Source organism: Aedes albopictus, chromosome 2, assembly GCF_035046485.1.
Source record: "Aedes albopictus strain Foshan chromosome 2, AalbF5, whole genome shotgun sequence".
In the NCBI taxonomy this organism is placed as follows: domain Eukaryota; kingdom Metazoa; phylum Arthropoda; class Insecta; order Diptera; family Culicidae; genus Aedes; species Aedes albopictus.
This window is the reverse complement of record NC_085137.1, coordinates 419,091,045-419,106,591: the sequence shown is the minus strand read 5'-3', so window position 1 is coordinate 419,106,591 and position 15,547 is coordinate 419,091,045. Positions and strand designations below refer to the sequence as shown.

At 38.1% G+C, this 15,547-nt stretch overlaps 2 protein-coding genes across 2 annotated transcripts in view; one reads left to right on the top strand and one right to left on the bottom strand.

Annotated features, from left to right (window-relative positions):
• Positions 1–15,547, bottom strand: part of LOC109417806 (dnaJ homolog subfamily C member 22) — a 263,856-nt gene that overhangs the window by 87,149 nt on the left and 161,160 nt on the right. The gene's annotated exons all lie outside the window — the stretch shown is intronic.
• The window catches only part of LOC109426759 (uncharacterized), a 202,979-nt gene that overhangs the window by 136,753 nt on the left and 50,679 nt on the right, over positions 1–15,547 (top strand). The window lies entirely within an intron of this gene.

Below are 15,547 nucleotides of genomic sequence, written 5' to 3'. Positions count from 1 at the left end.
CTGGTCTCTCATGGACGAAATCGGTCCACGAGTCTATGATTTGTTTCACTTTCCTCAGATATGCTCAGATACTGAATTGTGCTCATTCCTTTTGCCAGTTTTCGTGCAATACCGACTGAATCCAGCGTTTGGCGTCCAGAGAAGGCACTTTACGAGTGTAGCGACCGCTAGATGGGCCGGACCCCGCTAGGTGATCAGCAGTTTCATTGCCAGGGATACCGCAGTGCCCTGGTACCCAAAGGAGTGTAACACCGGGTAGTGCGCGCTTTATTATCCCCTGAATCCATGGATGATGGGGTCTTTCCGATTGTAAGGTGGCGATTTGTGGGAGTGTGACACGTGTGACACCAGCGATGCCATGGAGCAAATTGTTGGCTATTTCTTGCAGACAGGTTGTGGTGCTTCTTGATGTACATTCAGTAATTACTACGGCCTTGCAACAGAGGGCGGAAACAATGCGAAAGGACAGTAGACCAGCCTCAACGCAGGCAGCGTCGGCCGGTGTGGATGGGAGAAGTCCGGAAATAGTTCTAATATACCGGTTGTATACCGGCGAAAGGGTATTTATCAGGTTATCCACAGCCAGACTGGTTATCTCCAGACCATACAGTAGTCGATGGTGGCTGCAGCCACACGAAGCCGGATCTTTCGGTTGTTACTTCGGTGAGAACTAGAGAGCGATTTAACTAGTTTAAGACGGCTCTGGCAGCTGGCCTTAACTCCATCGAAGTGTTGTTTGAAGCTTAATTTACGATCGACAGTAATTCCTAAGACCCGGACGGTTTTGCGAATCGTAATCGGTTGGTTATTTATCGTGATGGGTGGTCCTTTCACTCGATGATTGGAAGCACAGATATGACAGCGAACACTCTTTGGTGCTCACATTGCGAAGCCCACTGGTGCAGCCCACTTGGCTACCCTTGACACAGCTGCTTGTGCCTTTCTACGGATGGCGGGGGCAATAGGACCGGAAACGACAATGACGATGTCGTCAGCGTATACGAAAATTTGAACACCACTCGGGAGATCCTCAAAAACCCCGTCCATCAATATGAGGAAAAGAGTGATTAATATCACCGAGCCTTGCGGGACACCTGTTTCTTCACTGAAAGAATCCGATTTTTTGTCCCCTATGATTACTCTGAGGGTAATCTCCGTTAAGAAATGTTTGAGGAAGTAGAGGATGTGACCTGCGAGGCCCCAGCTAGCTTGTTAATGGAGGATTAGGGGCGTCCAAGTTCTGTTCAACGCCTTTGAGAGGTCTAGCGAGATGACTTCGGTGTGGTGGTTTTGATCTTTGGCTTTCTGCAGAACTTCTCCAAGTGTAGCAAAATATGTGTTTTCACTTCGTAAAATGGCTCATGGCTGTTGAGTGTTGATGCAACCCCTATCAAAACAGAATGTTTCATGGTCACTAGCGCCGCCTACTGGAGCAAATATGTACTAAATTCCGTACTATCGAACACTATCGAACAGTCCCTGATCTCCTCAATCACTTTGCTGAAGGCACTAGTATTACAACATGCCTTTTTCTCCATGGTAAGCACAAAAGTTAATCGCTAGGCAAAAATAGATAGCTGGGCGTTAAAAGATAACCCGGTAGACGAGAATATCTAAATCATATTTAAAATCGAACATTTTTTGCTGTCATAGCTGGATTTGGTTTTGATGTGTTATTCAAAAATTTAATGAATATCGCACGAATAATTCAAGGTATGATAGGGTAGCGAACCACTTGGGCAGCGGCCGGTATTTTGGGCACTCTTCGCTATGACTCGATCAATTCCAAACCTAGATACTATACGTATCTCATCGCATTCCAAAAAGTGTGTCAATTGGTTCAGAATTGGCTGAGTTATAGCAGAAAAGTGCAAAAAATAGGATCCCTGCCGAGATGGTTCCACTCCCCTATCAGTTTTTGTTCTTGTCAAAATATGTGAAAATTTCTACATAAGAACTAATTTAGACCTTCTGCACGAAATGGAACACATACACCCATAGAGATGGCTCAATGTTAGTGAAATACCATGTGCCGTGCCCCTTTCTGAGCTGTGGAAGCGAAGAACCTCATGCTCTTATTCACAACAGTAAGCCACAGTTGAGTGGGAAGCATCGTCGCCTGTCAATCCTGAAGTCGTTGGCTCGGTGCTGGATGTTGGCATTTTTTTTTTCAAGGAAAAGGTCGACAAATTTCGTCTGATATTGTTTTGATCATGTAACATCTTAACGAGCTATGATTGAAAAATTCACCATACTAGATTTTGCTATTATTTCTGATCTTCTTACCTCTTATATCAATCAAACCAAATACAAGTATTTGTTCTTCAGTAATTCAATCAGTAATAACTGAATATGCATTCATTAGATTTTTCTACCTACTCGGGAACCAATACCCTAAAAGGCAAATTAAAATGATTAGTAGTATAAATTCAAACCTTGTTGACTCATGGAATGTTTTTTTTTTCGGTTTGCGTTTGGTATTTAGGAATCTATTCAAGAATTGTGAAAAAATGATCAATTTTACCAGAAATTACTGTAGGAGTCAAAACTTGATTTCGATAATGTAATAAGATCAAACACACAGGGCCCATATAGCCGAGGCGGTAAACGCACGGGTATTCAGCATGACCATGCTGAGGGTGACGGGTTCGATTCCCGGTCGGTCCAGGATCTTTTCGTAAAGGAAATTTCCTTGATTTCCTTGGGCATAGAGTATCTTCGTGCCTGCCACACGATATATACATGCAAAATGGTCATTGGCAGAGGAAGCTCTCAGTTAATAACTGTGGAAGTGCTCATAGAACACTAAGCTGAGACGCAGGCTTTGTCCCAGTGAGGACGTTACGCCAAGAAGAAGAAGAAGAAGAATAAGATCAAAAACCATGAGACGTGAGTATAAAATCTACTATCATATCGAAATTAAACATTTGTCTGCAACGTATTTCCTGTTCTGCAACCGACCCTGGTACCGCCCAGGGTCAGAACCACTGATACTTTTTTTTTCGGTAACATAAACACCACCTTTCTTCGAAACACGCACGGCTGATCCATTTTTATATTCGCACATGGAACGATGGAGCGGTGATTGTCTCCATCATCATCGGCAGTCGTGTGGCGGTGGTGTTGAGTTGTGAGTTTCTTGTTTCGGGAGCAGTAGCAGAAGCATCCATTTGGGATTTACTCTAGCGCTACCGGCATTCCGCGGCCGCAGTAGAAACTTAGTCAGTGCAGGGTTCACGTTTTGAGAAACTACCACCACCACTACCAGTAGTAGACCCACTTTTGTCCATATGTTCATCGCTCAAAGCGATGCTACTCTGCTGGCATGCTGGGAATGCTATTTTTATCCTGTACATGTGAGTATTTGGAGTGTATCCCTTTGGTGGACGGACATCAAGGAACGAGGGGGCAGCGTCGGACGGTAGGCAACAGATTTAGCGCAGTACGGCATCGTCATCGATGTGGTACCTCTCCTCAGCTACTCAGGTCGGTTATTGTCCCATATGGGAAATGTTGTGCTACTTTACTGGCTTATTTAGGGGGTGTGGAAAATGTGCAGCGATGGGGTTTGTCTTAAGTCGATAATAAGAAAGCAAATATCAATCCGGGTGAATCTGGATTGAAACCAAAAGAGATAGGAAAGCAAGCGAATTTTCATGGACTTTTCTTATGATTGTTTATATTTATTTAAAAATTTGACATTTTATTTGATTTTCAGTTTGTTTTGTTTTCATTATCTTATTTTTTCAGTTTGAGGGCTGGTTGCTAGAATAGTTGAGTATTTTCATGAATTTGAAATGCAAATTGCTATTTGTTACTATTTTTCTTTTATTTATACTTTAAATAAATAGGCATTATTAGTTAATGGTGTAACTAAGGTTTCACTGGAGCCAAACATGCGGAGGGCGTGAAAGATTGGCTTTTACTTCAGAAAACAAACACTTCCAAACCCAACTTTTCAAATAGTTCCTGCCAGACTCCCTACCTCGATTCGCAGCATGAAATCTCGACAGGAACCACTCCGTCCGGTCTCGATTCGGATCCATAAACACTAACCTAATCACCCAGCAGCAGCAGCTAGTTATTACATCAGAAACAATCCCACGACCAGGACTATCGAAACAAAATTGTCTCCATATGAACAGTGAAACCATTTCACCATCGTCGAACCACAATAACAACGCAGCAAAATATCTCGGAAGTCATTCACTCTACCGCCCGCATGCCAGCAACAGTATGCATCCAAGTGGAGTTCCGCATTAAGAGCGCTAGGGACCTAGTCAGCCGGTGAAATCAACCTAATTATATTTAGTTCACCGTGGTGCAACCTAACGGCAAGAATCATATGTTGCGCGGTCGCTAATTTTAGAATCTTGCAACGCAGCATCATCAGTTGCACTTTGCACCGGTGGTGTACGCCGGCCGGTATCAATCTGTTGTGTCATTTGATTGTGAAATGCAGTTTTTAGGGTCAACTTTTACTTTTATTTTATTACTGGGAAGAAGTTATTTCTAGTAGATATGGCCGGGGTTCTGCTAAACCGAACTAAGCGCCAAAAAGTTTATTCCGAGATAATTAAGTTTAAAGTTCAACAACTCACACATAAACAACAGCTAAGATTATTTGAAACTTTTCCTCACACATGTAGCTTACAAGCCTTTATTAACCATCAGAGATTAAGAATACATGTAAATTATTTAAAATCATTGATATAATTGCTTTTAATTTCTCAGTACTTTGCACTCAGATCACTCTGGTTGAACAAAAACATTGGAATATGGTATATAGTTCAGTGTGGCTGACTGTGTTGTGTCCTTCATGTCCTGAGGTCCTGAGATGTGAAAGTGGAGCAATATGTGTATGTACTTCAAATTTATGCTGGTCGAAGAAAACCATGAAAATGTTCTGCCAAAGTGAACCAAGACAAAACAAATTTCAAAAATACGATAGAGATTCGAACTTGGATCATTCGAGTGATAACCAAGCGCGTTACCTCTAGGTCATTTCACCTAGCTGAAGGTCAGTCGTTAAGTCAAAATCAAGTTCTAAACATTCTTCTCAAGGATGGTTTTCGTGAAAACGCCATTTTTCAATCAGCCAAAGCGAACCAAGTATTTGATTTTTTTTTCAACCTTTATTATTCTTATTATCCTTGTTGTTCGATGACGGCTTCTGTATTAAAGTATCCGTATAAGGGTCATTCCATATGAAGTGACCGAGAAAATGTGAAAACTTGCAACCGACCATCACGGATTTGAACCAAATTTGGCTGAAACATTTGTTTAGATGGAAAAAGAAAAAATCCAAATTTTGGTGCCGATCGGATCACCCCTCGGCCCGTGGCAGCACCCCTCGTTTTGGCCGATATGAAAATTATCCTCTCTTTCTTTTATTTTTATCATTGAAATGATTGCACCTACACATTTTCGACCTCCGGCTTTTTTAAAGGAAATCGTTCAGGGAATCCAGAAAAAATATTATTTTTTTGGTACAGTGTTGCCAGATATCATATTTTTCAATTTTAAAACTAAAAATCGATTTTTCTCAAAAAACGTATATTTTGATTTTAAAAATTTTGATTCCATCGTGTTTATCAGACGTTTTTCTATCGAAAAAGCTTAACTCCCCAAAGTAATTTGCGTCGTTCCTGAGATATAGCGTTTTTAAGAAAAAATATTCATTTTTTTCATATAAAGTATCATATAAAATCAGGTGCAGTTTATGAATTTCGCAAAAAACAAATTGTTCGATGCCATACAAAGACGTTTTGTGTTGATTTGAAAAATATCAAGTATAAAAAGGATTAAAAAAAATGTTACAGTGTTGCCAGTTCATCAATTATGAGTCTATCGTAATGGACTAGCATAACCTGTTGAACTAAAAAAATGTATCTGAGATTGAGATCATCAATTCTAAACAAAATTCATATATTTTAACATTATCTGAACAGAAGTGCTGCCAAATATGTAATATTTATTGTAGAAATCTTAATGTTACTAGAACATTAGTATAAAATCTAATTAACAAGCCAAAAGTATTTTTTTTATTTAGGTTTAGTACATTTGGCAATATCGACATTCAGGAAAACATTTGATGAGTGTATTTATAAGCAACAGTGCTGAAAATGTAATTTCGATATAACTACATTCAATGACCCACAGCTAATTTCAGAAGCTGAACCTGATAATATGGAATATGATAAAATATAAAGTATGATATCCTTTGGAATTAGATAATATTAGATACTACGCATCGTCGCGCAACTGGTAGCTCAGACTTCAGTATTTTTAGTTTATATTCGAAGGTCCAACTCCTTATAAAAATCCCTGTAAAAATATCTTTTGATTGATTTTTACGGCAGTGTTGCCAAGTATGCTAGTATTTAGCGGAAACGCAAACAATAGGTGCGGGTATTGCGTTTACTCTTACTGGATTGCCGAATAATAGATGATGTCTTTTATTGTCCCAGGCAGAGAAGTGAAGAACAGTGTTGGGTATTGTGTTGTCTATTGATGTGATTGCATATGGTATGAGTTTTTGTTTCTTCTTCGTGGCGAAGAATGAACAAAAATTTCTGAGTGAAATGGATTAGTGGCGTTTGCTCCCTAGAGCCTACTTTTCTTAGGCTTTTTTTGCATGGAAAAGAAATCGGTTGTAGGCGAATGTTAATTTCGATAAATCAAATCGATTGTTCGATCAATTATAGATGACTCCCAGATCGACAATGTATAGTATCATATTAAGGATCGGTATATTCGCCTCACTCCATTCATATTCACTCCTTTTTGCTGAATCGAATCGAGAAGAGGCAGCAAACGGATTGTCGTGATCAAGCACGTAACCCCATCACTAGGGACAATGGAAATTCGCGATTTCGCGGAAGCCGCGAAATCCGCTAAATTGGCCTTTGGGCGCGAAATGTGAGAAATGCCGCGAAATGCCGCGAAATTTGACAAAATTGTGAAAATGTTTTATAATTTTCCATTAATTTCTATTTTTTAAACATAAATTGACTGACATCTTTTGATAATGGTAAGTTATACACAACTATGTATCGCATAATACAAGTTTACTCTATTTTCATATGCTTCTTTTCTAATTTTTCGTCAAATATGTTACTTTTGCGATGAATTAATGTTTAGACCTCTGAAAACCAAGTGAAATATTTATTTGGCATGAAAAATTAGAGTTTTATTCAGCAAAACGGTCAAAAATATGGGACCGCGACAGTGCCGCGAAATTAACAATAGTTGCCCGCGAAATTTAAGAAATTTTGCCGCGAATTTCCATTGTCCCTACCCATCACTAGTGGAAAGCCATGCGCAAGTTGCTTGACATGGATATTCGTTGCCGTTCGTCGCAGTTTTGATCGCAAGCGAATGAATGAATGGTGAATGGTGAAGAATGCTGGTGAGTGATCGAAGTGGCTGCTGTCGTCGCTGATAAGCAAACACACAAACTAAAGCGACAATCGTTCGCTGCGATTAACCATGGAGTAGCAATTATGAATTGTGTTGCCATCTATGCTCATACTCATGCAGTGTTGCCAAATGTGCTCGTTATGTATAAAAACAGAAATCATTTGTTTTTATTTGGTGTTATCTATTTACGAAAGCTTTTGTGTAAATTAGATGTTTACAATAAAAATGACATGTGTGGCAACACTTCCATCTACAACATCGTTGAAATGAATAAAATGACAATTGAAATGCATTTCACAATAGATACATTTTATATTTTAACAATTTATCCTCATCTTTTCCAATAAACCAATTTTTTTATTGCTAACTATCAAACTAACAATAACTGCCAATTATCGGGTCATTTTGTCAGATAGGACCATAAACAAGAAAACACAGACAAACAGACGTAACATTGGAAAAAAAATCCAACGACCACGGTTTTAACGATCTTTTCAAACCTTTATAGTTGTAGCTTTCACAACCAGAGGTGCGCACATCATTTTTCTAAGCGTTAGACGTTTCACCTAGTGTGAACTAGGCGATGGATTTGCGCGAAAAATTTTCTAGGTGTTACGTCTGTTTGTCTGTGAAGAAAAGGTCAACAGCAGGGTCGTTAGAGAAGATGTGTATTGTTTTTATCCTGTTCACACATCTTGCAACACACATGGTGCGCATTTTCAGAATCACCTGTACATTGTCAAACACTTGAAGGTTAGGTTTCATGGTATTAAAATATGTAAACTGGCAACACTGTCACAATTTTTTTAATCCTTTTTATACTCGATATTGTTCAAATCAGCACAAAACGTGATTATATGGCATCGAACAATGTTTTTTTACGGAATTTATAAACTGCACCTGATTTTATATGATACTTTATATGAAAAAATGAATATTTTTTCTTAAAAACGCTATATCTCAGGAACGACGCAAATTACTTTGGGGAGTTAAGCTTTTTCGATAGAAAAACGTCTGATAAACACGATGGAATCAAAATTTTTAAAATCAAAATATACGTATTTTGAGAAAAATCGATTTTTAGTTTTAAAATTGAAAAATATGATATCTGGCAACATTGTACCAAAAAAATAATATTTTTTCTGGATTCCCTGAACGATTTCCTTTAAAAAAGCCGAAGGTCGAAAATGTGTAGGTGCAATCGTTTCAATGATAAAAATAAAAGAAAGAGAGGATAATTTTCATATCGGCCAAAACGAGGGGTGCTGCCACGGGCCGAGGGGTGATCCGATCGGCACCAAAATTTGGATTTTTTCTTTTTCCATCTAAACAAATGTTTCAGCCAAATTTGGTTCAAATCCGTGATGGTCGATTGCAAGCGGTCGGTCACTTGGCGTGGAATGACCCATAAGGTGTATCGACATAATGCAGGTATTCAAAACCAGTTTATTTTTGAATTGTTGAGAATAAATTGATTCTAAAATACAAATACAGTCGATTTGGTTCACTCTGGCTGAATGTGATTTGGAAAAACGGCGATCAGGTTCATCGTCATTACGACATATAATTGGATCCTCCAACACCCGTATTTCTAATTACGTGTTCAATTCTCTCACAGATTGTTACTTTGAGTCGGTTAGAAGTTAGAAATCTGACGGCGATGAGGAAAACTTGAAATTTTCATCATCTAGATCAATACCTAAATATTTCGCTGATTCTATGAAATGGTTTACAGTTCACTCTGGCTGGGTGCAATTTCATTTTTTTGTATGTTCTGCCAAACAAAATTTTTGAATTTACTCCACGAAGAGCTGTAAGAATTACTGGATTTTTACACTGAAGGTAGATCATCATATTCTCCATCCAATGGCTAAGAAAACTCATTTTTTTTCAAAAAAAAATGGACTTTGGTTCGGTTTAGCAGAACCCCGACCAATATAGGAGATATCTCAGGAATCCTGAGACTGACGCAATTGCTTTTAGATACTAGCAGAAAACATATGGCATATCCAACAAGACTTATGAGGAAAATTGACAAACGTATCGTATTGATTGCATTCAACCTAAACTGATTGTTGATCCTTCAAGAAATATTTACACTATAGCCTCAATTTACGCCAACAGGGTGAGAGTAAAACGAGGGAGCGTTATAAGGTGAGTGAATCCGTATTTCGTAACGATCTCACGCAACATTTTTAAATTCCGTTTCATTTCGTACCGCACCGTTTAAAAAACTAAATATCGTTTCGTTTAATATAGCTTTGGTAAAAAATCCCATTCCGCATACCCTAGAACACGCTCCCAATTTTGCAAACTAACATTTGCTTCATTGATTTAAATCATTTCCTATTAGGAGGGCTTGCCTCAAGAGCTAACAAACATACAAGGTAGGCCTAGCAACGGTTCCATAGCGAGCTCACAAAGTATTGCCGCGACCGAAAATTTTTACAGTCTATGAATGACTGTCTATCAGAAGCAACGGTCGATTGAATTTTGTGTTCAATTCATAGGTGTTGTGAAGATGCCATTGATAGTTATTTATGTAACGAGTTGCAAAAAGTTGATTTTTTCAGCACGAGTCGTACATTATTCCAACGAGGCTTGCCGAGTTGGATAAATACGAAGAGTGCTAAAAAAATCGAGTTTTGCAACGAGTTCCATACAAAATTTTATGCAATGATTTTTTCATAATGCAACTCAAATGAGTTGCATTATGAACATTATACAATTATTTTTCATTATGCAACTCATTTCAGTTGCATAATGAGCCAGTTCGGAAAAATTAGCCATTGTGATACCAAAATGAGCTACAGTATCGGACAATAAAAATGCACCAAAGCCGTTTTCCCATACAAACTAGTCAACTTTGGATTGCCATTCTCAGTTATGTCGCAACCGATTGTTTTCATTTTTCTGTAACGAACTACAAAACATTTCAATTCTCAAAAACTATTGAAAAAGTTCAGTGATAATTATTGATACAAAAGTTACAGATATGTTGAATTTTGACTATAAAAATGCACCAAGACAAAAAATTGAGTAGCCAAAAATGCTGAAGTCAAATCACTATGGTGTCTTCGGCAAATATGTTTCTTGTATGATGACCAATAAATTTGCTGAAGACACCATAGCTATCTGACTTCAGCATTTTAGGCTACACAATTTTTTGTCTTGGTGCATTTTTATTGTCAAAATTCAACATATCTGTAACTTTTGTATCAATAGTTATCATTGAACTTTTTCAATAGTTTTTGAAAATTGAAATGTATTGTAGTTCGTCACAGAAAAATGGAAACAATCGGTTGAGGCATAACTGAGATATGGCAATCCAAAGTTGACTAGTTTGTATGGGAAAACGGCTTTGGTGCATTTTTATTGTCCGATACTGTATATAAAATGTAAATTATGATATTGAATTGCATACAATCTTTTATGCAATTCAGTATCATAATTTCTTTTTTATTCAACTAATTTCGGTATCATAATGGCCAATGTTTTCGAACTGGTTTATTATGCAACTAAAATGAGTTGCATTATGAAAAACTGTTGCATTATGAACAATATGCAACTCAAATGAGTTGTATAATGAAAAAGTTATTGCATAAAATTTTGTATGGAACTCGTTGCAAAACTCGATTTTTTCAACACTCTTCATATTTATCCAACTCGGCAAGCCTCGTTGGATAAAGCAAATTTGCTTAGAGGCATTTCTACTAAGCTGCGGTGTCAGAAAAATTACACAATGTCTTTTAAACTCCACTGTGTTGAAAAAACCTTTTTGCAATCTCTCAGCGAAATAGGCTGTTTTACCTCGCGCAAATCTGACAGGAAAAGGCCTACTTTCCCACACGAAATTAACAGTGCTGTAATGATTCATTACAGCACTGGTTTGCGTTGCGTAATGAACCGTTACAGCACTGTTTACAGTTTTGATCAACTTCTTGATGCTTTCTGAACGCAGTTTTGAAAAATTGTGACAACTACTCTGTATAACCTGCTATGATCAGATTTTCTTAAACATGGCTATGATCATCAGTGTGCAGTTTGATGTAAAAGTTTTGTTAAAAACTATCCTCAAGCGGTAATTTATGAACTTGCAAAAAACGTTGTACGCAACTCGGTGCAGAACTCGATTTTTACAGCACTCGTCGTAATTATCCAACTCGGCAAGCCTCGTTGGATAAATGTACGACTCGTGCTGTAAAAATCGTCATTCTGCACCTTGTTGCGTAAACTACTATTTTTGCACCCAATTCCACCGAGTAAATTAAATGCATTTAACTTCCAAATTATGCATAGTTTGTGTGGCGCGCTTAGTTTTTGTCATTATCACAGTCACATTCACCACAAATTTTCCGTGGCATGTCTCCTGACACGTAGTAAATAAGAAAACAAATCTGAATTCCATATCTGCATCTTTCCAATTGATGGCTGGATAAACAACCAAGTATAATTTATTCTGACGATCGAACATTGAGAGTGAAAAATAATCAAAACAATTATTTGACAAGTCAGAAGATGGTTTTATTTAGAAGATTGATAAAACTATGATACGACCCGAAATCCTAAGCCGGTTTGCATACGAAGTCCTGTAGACCCTAATAAGACTGGGCCAACTAGCCAGAACGTGGGCTTATTGAGGCATACAAGAACTCAAGAGCATTTTCAAGTCGGCATCAATGGTTTTATGTTTAGGATTTATGAATCGCTTAAAAACTTTGATAAAATTAAAATTGTTACTTGGGTGGTAGACTTGACAAAGTCATCCACTTTAACAGAACACAAGAAAGGCTTATGGGTCTGAAGACTTTTGGAGTTGTTTTGTCCCGTTTGTCAGCTTTTGGGATTAAAAACAACACGAACCTTACACCACGCTTTAGGTATGTAAGCTAAAGTAATACTGGCTCTGAATATTTCGGTTAAGAGCGGACAAATCGCCTCTTTTCCATGTTGAAGTAAAGCTGGGAAAATTCCATCTTTCCCGGCAGATTTGAAAGGTTGAAAAGAACTCAATGCCAATTCGACCCTCGACGGTGTGAAGATTTCACAAGCTTTTTGATAGGCATTGGTCGACCACGCATGTCTTGCCTTATCTGAGTCCTGTTCTTCATCCGAATAAGGAATCGATCCTGAGAAGTGTTGCCTCAAATATCTAGATAGTTTTTCTCCTAGTCCTCTAATGTATGGTATGACTTTAAAGTAGCTTACAAACCAATTGACAAAATTAAAGATGTTCTATTTACAAAAACCAAAGACAAAATAGCAAGGGACAAAAACATAAATGTAGTATATGAAATTCCGTGTGGTGCATGTGAAAAGCCGTACATTGGTGAAACAAGTCAATTTCTGTACAAACGTCTTAACCAACATAAGTATAACGTTGGAACAAAAAACATATCTGGTACTGGTTTGTCACAACACGCCATAGAAGAGGGGCATGTTTTCAACTTTGACAAGACAAAAATACTTGACAAAGTTACAAACAGCTACACAAGACTAATAACAGAAACTTTTTACATTAAGATAAGAGGTAACGAAAATGTTGTTAACAAACAGATAGACTCTGCAAACTTTAAGACAGCGTACGACTCTATTATAACGAAATTAAAAACGACTACCAATGACACTTGATATGTAAGTAATGTTAGGATGTATGTAATTTGTATGAATTTCAATGTTTGTAAAGTTATGTGTTTTATGTGTTTTTTAAATGTTTAATATATTTTAGAGTCCACAGAAGATGGTCGAAGGCCAGTAAAATCGACCGAAACGTCCGGACAGTCTGGCAAATAAGTTTTTAATTATTTCTCGCCGAAAACCAATCGATGAACTACCAGCACATATAATAGTTTGAAGTGACAGCAAAATGAAATCTAAATTTGTAATCAAATTTAGTCAAGACAATCTGATACCAAAATGTGATATCAATTTGCTGCTAAACACAAATCGAGTTTTCGATTTGCTATCATTTTGTAGTTAGTCTATGCTCGGGTACCCTTCCACTATTTACCCAGGGCTCTTGAATTAAGCTTACGTCTAACTATTCTCTAATAAATCTTCTGCTGAACACAGCTGAACCTGGCCCAATACTCTTGATTTGCAAAATCATAAAGTTTTATATGTCGCAAGCTAGGTTTCAAAACCGGTCAGAAAGCGACCACTTTCCTGGGGGCACCAGGTTCCGGAACATCCGGAGAAGTGGCCAGTGTATTCGAAACCTCTAGAAATATGGTCCAATACTCTTGTTTTGCAAAATCATGAAGTTTGATATGTCGCAAGCTGGGATTCAGAAACGATCAGAAAGTGGTCACTTGCCTGGGGGTACCAGGTTTCCGGAACATCCGGAGAAGTGGCCAGTATATCCGAAATTTCTGGAAACATGGTCCAATACTCTTGTTTTGCAAAATCATAAAGTTTGATATATCGCAAGCTGGGATTCAGAGCCAATCAGTAAGTGACCACTTCCCTGGGGGCACCTGAGTCCGGAACATCCGAAGAAGTGGCCAGTGTATATGAAATCTCTAGAAACATGGTCCAATACTCTTGTTTTGCAAAATCATGAAGTTGGATATGCCGCAAGCTAGTTTTCGAAGGCAAATTATAGGTTGCACCTCTATCTGATAAGGAGGTTACCCCAGTTCCCCCGGCCATAAATCCGAAACAACGGAAAAATCCGGAACCATGACACCGGTTACATAAACTAGAAGGATTTTGTGATCAACTGTCACAATTTCATTAGCTTTCGTAAAGAAACGGCTGAGAATCAGATTTTTTAAGTTTTGAAATTGGGTGCAAAATGAGACTCAGGCACATAGGTGTTAATAATGTTTTTTTTTCTAGATTTTTTAGCCAAGTTAGGTAAAACTCAGTTGAAAGCTATTAGAAAATAGGTTATATTACCGCTCGCATCTTAAAATTTGGTCGACCCAATTTCCAGCGACACTGCCGTAAGATTATTTTCATTTTTTAGAAAATTTGGCAACTTTAGCTTAAGTTTATATACAAACATTTTAGAAAAATGTTCATTTAAATCATGTTCAAAGTTACTTAGACTTATTATCTTTTGAATGAGATCTGGGGTTTTGAAATCGGGCGCAAATTGCCGGAGATATAGGTCTAAAAAATGACATGTTTTTAAGGGGATGACCCCAAACTTTTGATCGGGAGTGTATACCTGAAACCTGAACGATCAAGCGTGCAGATTGGTTTGCAATTGGAATCCATTGCAATTACTAAAATCAATATTCCATCATATTTATTGAATCATACCATGAATCATTCCCGTTTGTTTCTTAATAAACAATAGAAAACGAGACGCCCATATAGCCGAGGCGGTAAACGCACGGGTATTCAGCATGACCATGCTGAGGGTGACGGGTTCGATTCCCGGTCGGTCCAGGATCTTTTCGTAAAGGAAATTTCCTTGACTTCCTTGGGCATAGAGTATCTTCGTGCCTGCCACACGATATACACATGCAAAATGGTCATTGGCAGAGGAAGCTTTCAGTTAAAAACTGTGGAAGTGCTCATAGAACACTAAGCTGAGAAGCAGGCTTTGTCCCAGTGAGGACGTTACGCCAAGAAGAGAGAGAGAGAGAAAACGAGACGAAAAATCATCACATTCCACGAAGTCTTGCTCCCAATAGTGAACGTTCATTATCTTCATGAAGCGTATCGCTTTCACCAACTTTGAATATTTGTTAAAGCCAAATTTATCTTGCGCTGAAATTGCGTAGCAGAAATGGGTGCGGAAGCTGTATTCATTGATGAAACCTCAACTCATTATTGCTTTAATTCTGCAATATATTTTTAGATCACTGCTTTGTAAATGATTCTGGACAATTGATAGCCCATCATGGTTAACCAATGAGAGTCTAATAGAGGTGGGGAAGAAGATATTTCGTGTACGTGAGATTCGTGTCTGGTGCAAATCATGTCACTAATACAAGCAAAGGGAGCTCCCATAAGAGCGCGTGTCAAATAGTGACGTCACTATTTGTGTTTAAATTTTTCTTTCCTTACTAATACATAGCCATATCTTCTTCTTCCCCACCTGTAATATACTCTCATTGATGGTTAACATACTCGGAACAGATAGAAAAATGCAGCATGACGAGTCCCAAAC